The sequence below is a fragment of the Saccopteryx bilineata genome, chromosome 7 (genome assembly GCF_036850765.1).
Source record: "Saccopteryx bilineata isolate mSacBil1 chromosome 7, mSacBil1_pri_phased_curated, whole genome shotgun sequence".
NCBI classification, from domain to species: domain Eukaryota; kingdom Metazoa; phylum Chordata; class Mammalia; order Chiroptera; family Emballonuridae; genus Saccopteryx; species Saccopteryx bilineata.
In genome coordinates this window covers 27,085,335-27,096,085 of record NC_089496.1, presented here as the reverse complement: position 1 = coordinate 27,096,085, position 10,751 = coordinate 27,085,335, and the positions used below count along the sequence as shown (strand labels likewise).

At 40.6% G+C, this 10,751-nt stretch overlaps 1 non-coding gene across 1 annotated transcript; it reads right to left on the bottom strand.

Annotated features, from left to right (window-relative positions):
• Positions 1-711: 711 nt before the first annotated feature.
• Positions 712-787, bottom strand: TRNAD-GUC (transfer RNA aspartic acid (anticodon GUC)). The gene has a single exon. It is a non-coding gene; the product is annotated as a tRNA-Asp (tRNA).
• Positions 788-10,751: the final 9,964 nt, after the last annotated feature.

Genomic DNA, 10,751 nt, shown 5'->3' with positions numbered 1-10,751 from the left:
TTTAATTTATGATCATTAATACTAAAAAGATGTTTTTGGTACATTTATTTCCCATGATCATTTATGTTCCTATTCTCCTATATTACTCATTTACATTTTTTCCCTTTCCTCAAACTTCTAGCACATTCTTCCCCATCCACATTCTCCATGCTGACCTTGCTTCCTATTCCACTGACACAATAGAAGCAAACAGAATAGACCTTTCCAGCTCTTTCAATACCACTTTACTGGCCTACTGGAATCTAGACTAGTCTGTTTTTCTTCCTGTCATAAGTGGACAGTCTATCCTAAGGCTACCGTTTTGCATATCACCTCTTGTCTGCTCATGAACACCCCTCTAATAAATGTTTCCTCTCTTCAGCATCGTCATCTCCCCCTTTCACTACTCCATCATTTCTTTTTTTTTTTTTCCTTCTGAAGCTGGAAACGGGGAGAGACAGTCAGACAGACTCCCGCATGCGCCCGACCGGGATCCACCGGCATGCCCACCAGGGGTGACGCTCTGCCCACCAGGGGGCAATGCTCTGCCCCTCCGGGGCGTCGCTCTGCCGTGACCAGAGCCACTCTAGCGCCTGGGGCAGAGGCCAAGGAGCCATCCCCAGCGCCCGGGCCATCTTTGCTCCAATGGAGCCTTGGCTGCGGGAGGGGAAGAGAGAGACAGAGAGGAAGGAGGGGTTGGGGGTGGAGAAGCAAATGGGCGCTTCTCCTATGTGCCCTGGCCGGGAATCGAACCCAGGTCCCCCGCACGACAGGCTGACGCTCTACCGCTGAGCCAACTGGCCAGGGCCTACTCCATCATTTCAATCTTGCCTCTCTGAATGAATTTTCTGTTTAGCAGTCAGAGTGCTATTAAATGTAAATAGGAATGTTTCACTCATCTGTTTATACTGCCCCAATGGCTTTCTTTCATACTGGATATAAAATTCAAACTCCTTAATCTAGTCCTCCATGATCTGGCCTTTATCTGTCGGAACTCATCTTGTACTATGTTCCCTTTTGTTCACTATATTCCACTGCAGTGACGTTACTAAACTCACTAAACTTCTCCCCACTATATGACTTCTTTCCAGTTTTTTTATCTATTTGTAAGATTCTGTTCTTGATATTCATATCAACGTCTCCCTTTTACATTCATATTTTTTGGCTTAAAGTCATGTTCACAGAGAAACATGACTTTATGATCATCCAATTCAAAGGAGGCAATGTCTATCATTTTATTCTATTGAAATTCTTAGTATAGCACTTATTAGTGTGTCGTGTCTTTCTTATTTATTGTTTATCAATTTTAAATCTCTCTCCACTATTCTGCTGGCTTTATTATAGCATAAACTTTCCCCCTGCAATATATCCTTAGCACATAGAACACTACATTATATTAGACATTGAATAAATATGAATGGGTGAATGATAAGTGAATGAATAGAAAGCCTTGTAACTTATTTCTAACAAATTCTCACTCAGATATATCTTCTATTGCCTTGTTTTAACAAATTAATGTCAATTTTAATTTGTTTTGTATAGATTTTAAATTTCTTACAACTCAAGAATGATGACTTTCCATTAACTCTATCTAAACTTTAACACAACTGAAGAATTACATTGGTCCATTGGGATCATAACTAATGACACGGCCAATACCTAAATTTGAATTTACCAGGAAGAACTAGAATGTGTGTTCACTAAAGAGCACCCACCAGCCCTTCCTTATTTTATGCTGTACTGTCATCTCTTGCCATATTGCGGTTCACTTTTCGCGGTCTGACTGTATCACAGATTTCTAAATTGTATGCAGGATATCTAATTTTGTATCGCAGATTTTTCACTACATCGCGAGATTTTGCGTCATATAGGTTTTTTAATATATGTATTATTTTAATTATTTGGGGGGCAAAATAAGTGTGGGGAAGGTTTATAAGAATGTGGGGAGGGTTTATAAAGCCTTAATATATATATAAACAATAAAATAAATATAAGGTCACTATTTCATGGATTTTCGCCTGTCGCGGGTGGCGAAGGGGTCTGGAACCTAATCCCTGTGGTAGACGAGGGACCACTGTAGATGCAAAAAGAGTTAAGTGTTCTATCTTTCTTAGTGAACAATGATAATGCAAAAGTAGCAGACATAGGTATAAGGATAGAGTCCTTACTTTCCCACCTCAGATGCTGAGGACATGTAAGTATTACCTTGAAAAATTTAGACCACCACAGAGCTTTCTCCCTTTACTGGGGAAAGTGAGTCTCCACGTATATTTTATATTCTCTTCAGCTGAGTATGGAAATGGTTAGTTACTTAAATGGTTCCAAAGCTACTGTTAAGTGAAAATACTTAAATGTAGAACAGATGTTCAAGCAATAAAGATATTACTTAGCGCAGCCGAAAGGCAGATAGAAGTGTAGGGGAGACCACGCCATGGTGGACGCGCACCTGCAGTAGGCAGACGCGGAACGGGCTAGGCAGCCAACGGGGCGGAGCCTCTGCCGTGTTGGGAGGGGACCAAGGCCACCAGAGCAGAAAAGAGACCAGGGGCCTCGTCTGTTTCTGTGTGCCCAGGACCTTAGCTGATGGGACAGGACGTCCTTTAGAGCAGGAGGAATCCTCAGAGCAGTGGTTTCTCATATTGTTCCTCCAGAATGGACGCAGGGATCCAGTGGGTGGACAAGTAGATGGCACTTGGGCTCCACACCCATGCCCCCGCTGCATCAACCTGAATGGTTCTGCAGAAGTTTTTGTTTGAATAATAAATATTTCGTTGTATGAAAGTTCACAAGTCATTGTGAAGAATTAACCTAGTAATATAACTTTGAAGGCTTTAATTTTTATTTATATAATAACTAAACCTATAATAAAATAGCATATATTGGCTTAGGAATAGACAGCTAGATAAACTAAATAAGAAGTATAAAAATATATTAAAAATATAGGAATTTACATATGATAAGGTATTACTTAAAATCAAATGGAAGTAATAAATAATTCATGATAGGACATATGAGTCCTATCATATAGGTGCCTGCCAGATTATGTTAATAATTTAATTTTGAAAAATAAAATCCTATAAGTACTTGGATAAAATATAGGTGAATATATATATATATATATATTTAACTTGAGATAGATAGAATTAGAAAACTAATCAGGACACCCAAGCCAGAAACCATAATGGAAACTCTTAATTTAAATGATGCAAAAAGTATAGATGCCCATCTGGCAAAATGTTAGGTAAGATTAAAAGACAAACAACAAATAAGAAATATATCTGGAACATAAAGGCAGACATAGGGTTGATATTCTTGATATGTCAAGTACTGTTAGTGCCATAAAACAGCCCAATAGAAAAATATACTATAAGACATTGATTGTACTTTACTAAAAATAATTAAATGGCCAGTAACTATATAGAAAATTTAAACTCATCAGCAAAGACATTTTTCTTTTAAATTCAGTTGATAATGTACAGTTGACAAACATGTATAATAAAAGGTACTCTAATATACTCTTGATGGCTTTACAATTTAGGTATAACCTCTTTGGGGGAGCAGTTAGTCAATATCTATCAAAAGTTGAAGTTAGTGTGTCTTTGGACCCAGATATTTATTTCTAGAAATTTATTCTAAGGAAATAATTATATTTGCATATACATAGATGTTTATTGCAGAATTGCTTATGATAATGAAGAGTTTAAAACAACCTATGTGTCCACACATGTGGATAAGCTAAACCATACCAGGCAAATTTTGAAAGCATAGAGGCTTTACATTTATATATTTTTCCTCTCGATTACAATTACACAGAGTCCACTGAGAGTCTGGTGTTCTCCTCAGGGCAGCTCCTATTACAGGCCCGCTCCATCCTGGAGCTTCATCATTTCTATGTAATGCCATCATGCCAGGGCTGCAGGGCAAGGCAAAGGCTCATCACACATCATTTCCACTTAGAAATAACTGACCAGACTAGTCACGTGGTTGGCCTAACTCTGGGCAGCTGGGATGTGCATTCCTCTCCGTGCCCTGGAAGAAGAAAAGAACAGGATCTGGGTGAGCTCTAGTAATCTCCACCATATTTGGCCATTAAAAATGCAATAGATCTTTATTTACTAACACAAAAGAATGTCCACAATACATTATGTCAGGGAAAAGCCATCCTGGCTAATTCATTTGTGTAGGGGGTGGGGGTAAGTGGCAACAAAGGGTGGGAAAGTGTAGCAAGATAGAGCTGTACATGCAAACTGAAAAATATGGAAGGAGTTATATACTAAAAATTAATAGTAATTTTTTCTGACTGATGAGATTATGGATACCTAAGGGTATTTACCACAAATTTAAATAGCCTGTGTCTCTGTAAAGCGTAGTAACTAAGTATAGTAGAGCATGTTAGTTTGCACTATTCATAAACATACACTGGTTCATTTAATCCTTTCTGACATCGTTTAGCACATAAAAAGCCACCTCAGAATTTTAGTGGCTTACCCTGTATTAGTCAATAAGTAGGGTTACAAATACCATATTCCTTCTAAATACCATATTCCTTCTAAATACCATATTCCTTCTAAATACCATATTCCTTCTTTATTTTTTAATAAATGTGCCCTGGTCAGGTAGCCCCGTTAGGGTAGCTCAGTTAAAGCATCACCCCAATATGCCAAGGCTGCAAGCTCATGCAACATCAGGGCATATACAAGAATCAACCAATGAATGTATAAATAAGAGAAACAACAAATAGATGTTTCTCTCTCCCTTCCTTTCTCTCTCTAAATATCAGTAAGTGCAAAATTCATTTTTTAATAAAGGTAACAGTTTCTTTTGGCTCTTACTTAAATCTTTGTCAAACAGACTAGGGCTTCCTGGGTCCTCATTATGTGGATCCTGATATGGGTCTGAAGTTACCCAGGAGATGTATTTTTTAAAAAACAAATGGGGGATGGGGTTCAGGAAGACCTTCTAGCCTCTTTATGTTTCTGCTCACTTTTATCTTCATATTTATGCCCTGCCTTGTGAAATCTCTTCCTCCTTTCCTCCTCCATCTCTCTCTCTCTCTGTCTCTCTCTATTTTCAAGAAACGAGGTCAAGCTTTTTACTTTCTTCTTTAAGCTTATTACTGGTCCTCTGCTCTGTGCCTACACCATTCCATTTGTCCTGCTTCTTCACCAGTTTCTTCATCTAAGGATCCTTCCCACATTCAACTCATTCTAGGTTGACCCTTCCATGGTTTGATCCCCTCAGAATTTCTGCATAAAGTAATCCTGCTTTATCACATACATGCTTGTGTCCTCATGTGTGCAACAGCCATAGGTTTACCAACTAAGCTTACAGAAGGCCAAGACTATTCTCAGCTCTTTGCTTCTTTGATATCTTATAGCATGGTACTCACGGTGATGCATCACCCAGATCTCCTCGAGAGAAACTTGTGGGGAGCATAGTTAAATGCCAGTTCCAGCTGCCACTCTGGATCTGCTGTGGCACTCATGGTGAGGCCACACTTCCCCTGGGCTCCTCCCAGGTAGTGCTGTGACAAACTGCTGTGCTGGCCCATTCCTGTGGGGTGCCGAATCTTCCAATGAGCAACGTGGACTCCGTGGACTAGTTTCTTTGGCTGCCACAACAAAGTGCTGGAAACTGAGTGGCTTAAAAATAAAAGAAATATATTCTCTCACAGTTTGGGGGCCAGAATTCTGAGATCAAGGTATTGGCAGGGTTGGTTCCTTCCTGAGGCTCAGAGGGAGAATCCATTTCATTCTTTTCTCCTGGTTTCTGGTGGCTGCTGGCAATCCTTAGTGTTTCTTGGCTTATAGTCATCTAAGTCCAATATCTGCCTCTGTTTTTATATGACCTCCTCCTCTGTGTGTCTGTCTTCTCTTCTTATTATTTAGACCTAGTCATTTGATCTAAGAACCACATGTATAGTCCAAAATCATCTCCTCCTCATATCCTTAAATTGTTAATTATATCTGCAAAGAATCTGTTTGCCAAATAAGGTTACGTTCATAGTTTTGAGGTGGTCATACTTTCTGAGGCATGGAGGGGACACCATTCAACCCACTATACGCAGGGACTCCTAATTGACGTGGGTAAAACTTTCTTAGCAGAACAGTGTGGTAAGAGACCCTTATAACCAATCCTTCCCTCTCTCCTTTCCCGGCAGTCAGACCTGCATTGTTCTGAAGGCTTTCCTTATCTAGTCCTCTCCCTTTTCTGTTATTCTTCAGGTTCACTTCCCTCAAGAAATCTCTTGCCTGTCTAGCCCACCTTGCAAAGCGCTTTCTGAAAGACCTGAACTGCCACACAGAGTGTCAGATAAATGCTCAAAAATTGTTTTTTGAAGGAACATTGGTTCACGAATTTCTTCTTTCCTTTGCACTCAAGAGCAGGTAGATTGAGTTTTACATATAACATCCTCATTTTCCTGCTTCATAATTCTTTCTTTCTGACATTGTCAACCGGTTGTTCTTAACAGATTTTTCTACCCACGACAGACTGTTTTCCCAAGTGTCTCATTCCCCAGCCTGCTGTACAAAAACAGAAAACAAGCGATGGTCAGCCCATCAGTCCAGCCCTGTTAGCTCGAAACCTCTTCCTTTTATCTCTCTCAAGGTAGCACAGCATAATAAAATGATTTGGACAATCTGAAACTACCCTAATTTATTTTGAAAAGTAAATAATTTGTAAACTTTAGAGCCCTTTCCTATTATTAGTTAAAACTTCTTTCAACATGCTTCATAACTGATCCTGACATACCAGTGCATTGCAACGTCTCAGTTAAGAATATTGCTGTAATCACGAGCAAGCAGCCTGCAAGTAAGTATTCAATAAATGAATGAGTAAAACTAAAATCATTCTTTGTGAGTGGAAGCATAAACCAGTTTGCAATCAAATTAATAAATGAAGTTCAGAAAATATTAATATACTTCAGTTAGTACTTACACTTGTCATTGTCAAGGGCTTTGTAGTATAGTACTTAGCTCTTCCAAAGTCACTCAGGTATGTTAAACAATTAAACAAGAGTCCAGGGAATAGCTTGATTTAGCCTTTTTCAATTAGAGAACCATTATCAACACTTAGACTTGTTTTCTATATCAAGTCTAAGATACAAGAGAATTTTTTTTTTTTTTTGTATTTTTCTGAAACTGGAAACGGGGAGAGACAGTCAGACAGACTCCCGCATGCGCCCGACCGGGATCCACCCGGCACGCCCACCAGGGGCGACGCTCTGCCTACCAGGGGGCGATGCTCTGCCCCTCCGGGGCGTCGCTCTGCCGCGACCAGAGCCACTCTAGCGCCTGAGGCAGAGGCCAAGGAGCCATCCCCAGCGCCCGGGCCATCTTTGCTCCAATGGAGCCTTGGCTGCAGGAGGGGAAGAGAGAGACAGAGAGGAAGGAGGGGGGACTGGAGAAGCAAATGGGCGCTTCTCCTATGTGCTCTGGCCGGGAATCGAACCCCGGTCCCCCGCACGCCAGGCCCACGCTCTACCGCTGAGCCAACTGGCCAGGGCCTACAAGAGAATTTTAAAGCAGAGTTTTAGGAACATATAAAATAACCATTATATTACAACAGTTGTAATAGAACTGTTGTTATAATATTTTAAATGATTTACTCCCCTTCCATCCCCAGTTCCCAAACTTTCTAAGTTATCTTGTTGGACTTCTTTTTAAAGGATTAAATTAAAGTATTTAAAATATAGATATTTCCCATTGATAATAACCTCTTTTCGAATTCAAGAAAGTCCAGCTTTAAACACTCCTGTGTTCCTTGACTGGCGACCTTGGCCACTATGGCAATAGCTTCATGACAAAAACGTGAAGCTCAGACCACTTTTAGATGAAATCATTAAGTAATACTATTTAGTTACATAGTCAAATATTGCTGTGTATATGTGAAAGCATACCAATTAAACTGAAGCACTTTACAATTAAAAAGTCTAATCCTGGATATCTTATACCACAGTCCAACCCCACCCCATCCATCTATTTTTTTATTTGTTTTTGTGAGCAAAGAATTAAATGAGCACATTTTGAAATGGCAATCACAAAACTGTGTCTGGAAATGAATTTAATTTGGGAAAATAACACTTCTGGATTTAACTTGGGAATGTATTTTTGACAGGCTTTTGCTTAGATCCTGGGGCAGTGTGCCTCCAAGGTAATTCAAAGATCAGCACCTCTGGGCAACATCCAATGAAACACTAAGGTTTCCAAGATGGTGCTTTTACATGAGCCATCCTCTTTTGAGGAAAAGGTCTTTCTCTCTGCCCATATTTATCAAAGACAAAAATAAATAATTCCTTTGTGAAATTAATGGGATTTAAGCCATCATCCCATGGGTGGCCTTAAGATATGTGCCTCTAGGTGTTTCTGCTGTTGGATATTCTTGGTTGGGTCACAAAAGTGCTCTAAAGATCTAAATGTCTCTCAAAGACCTCAAGTCTTCCACCCTTTGACAGGGACTCTCAGCAGATAATGCATTCCAACTAACATTCAAGTAGGGTATCCAGCCTTCCCAGGTTGCCTGGGCTGAGGGGTTTTCTGAGACATAGAACTGTCAGTGAAAAATCCAGGACTGTCCCAGGCAAACCTTAGTTGGTTACCTTGCCAGACAAACCTCAGTCTCGTGGGCCTCGCTGGTTACTCTCCCAGCAGTCCAGGTAGAGTAGATTCTCATGGAGTAGTTTTGGTTCAACTGGAATGCATTACATCTTGTAGCAAGACTGCTAACTTACTCTCCAAAAATCAGGGGAGGAAAGTTGGAACCCCCTGTGCTTCTCTAGCCAAGGTAGCTCTGGGGTCACCAATGCAGTATGATCTCTGAACCCTAAACTACTGGTCTCCATTTCTCCCTCACCTGCCTGCCTCAAGCATGAGGTGCTAAGGATCTGAGGCAACCCCCCGGGAAAACGGAACTGGGTCTGGTAGGCCCCTGTTACTGTTCACACATTTTATCTACAATGGGTCATTTGTTCACTTGTTTAATTCAATGAATGTTCATTCGAGGTTAACTCTGTGGAGGCACTTTTCCTCCTGCTCCAGACACTGTAATGAAATAAAGTACCCCTGCTAAAGACTTTGTGTTTAAGAGAGGGAGAATGTTCAATAAATATGTAAACAAATGATGGCTTTTCCAGTCTACCTGAATCATTACCAGCTAGAAGCAGCGGTCATTGGGACTTGGACATGAGCTGCAAAGTATAGAATTGTGACAAAAATTCCTGGACTTTTCCTGGATGTGGACTTTTCCTGGACTCCTGCTCCTTGTGACAGCTCCTAACGGACTGAACTGGGGTTGGGTTGCATTCACAGGGATTTGGAATGATGTTGGTGCCAACTTGGACTTGGTGAACATGTTAAGGACACTACTCTTTTATGGATTCTTGCTGTATTGGCCAAGAGTTTGTTTAAAGGCTTTAATCACAGAAAAAAATATATACATATATATACATATATATAAAAGACCGGATAAAGAAGATGTGGCACATATACACTATGGAATACTACTCAGCCATAAGAAATGATGACATCAAATCATCTAGAACAAAATGGTGGAAGTGAAAAAGTGAATCAGAAAAAAACAAGAACTGCATGATTTCATACATTGGTGGGACATAAAAACGAGACTAAGAGACATGGACAAGAGTGTGGTGGTTATGGGGGGGGAAGGAGGGAGGGGGAGGGGGAGGGGCACAACGAAAACTAGAAAGAAGGTGACGAAGGACAATCTGACTTTGGGTGATGGGTATGCAACATAATTGAACGACAAGATAACCTGGACATGTTTTCTTTGAATATATGTACCCTGATTTATTGATGTCACCCCATTAAAATTAATAAAAATTTATGTATAAAAATATGTAAACAAATGAAAGAAACAGATATTTCAGTTCATCATACGTGCTTTGAATTCAAGAAAATATGTTCATTAGCAACCACTAATAAGTAGTAGTCAAATAATAAAGTTCTAAAGTCGAGTTTTTCAAACCGTAATGTGCACACAAGTTGCCTGAGGACCTAGTTCAAGTGCAGATCCTGGTGCAGGCGGTCTGGAGTAAGGCCGTGTATCCTGGAGTAAGGCCGTGTATCCTGGAATAAGGCTGTATATCCCGGAGTAAGGCTGTGTATCCCGGAGTAAGGCTGTATATCCCGGAGTAAGGCTGTATATCCTGGAGTAAGGCTGTTTATCCTGGAGTAAGGCTGTTTATCCTGGAGTAAGGCTGTATATCCCGGAGTAAGGCTGTATATCCCGGAGTAAGGCTGTATATCCCGGAGTAAGGCCGTGTATCCCGGAGTAAGGCCGTATATCCTGGAGTAAGGCCGTATATCCTGGAGTAAGGCTGTATATCCTGGAGTAAGGCTGTATATCCTGTGCTTCCCGCAGGCTTCCCGGGGCTGCCGACTCCGTGAACCATACTTTCAGGAGCAAGGTCTCAAATACATGATAGGGGATTATGCTTGAAACAAAATGTTCAAACTATTAGCACTCCTTAGGGCAGATAGGCTCAGAATGGGCACCGCTCTGTGTTACCTAGAGAACTACAAGTGTCAGATGGCATTTGGAATTGAAAATGAAAACCATAGAAACTCCTGAAGGGGGAGGATATTTTTTTCAACGAAGCCATAGCATCCCGTCCAACTGTAAACATTGGTCCTGTTCTCACATTGTTTCTACGCCAGCATTTGTTGCATCCCGGCTTCATCCTGGTTCTTTAAAATCATAGCTAAGTGTTGGAAAGTAAACCAAATACAACCCTTCCTTTCTGCCCGCCATCC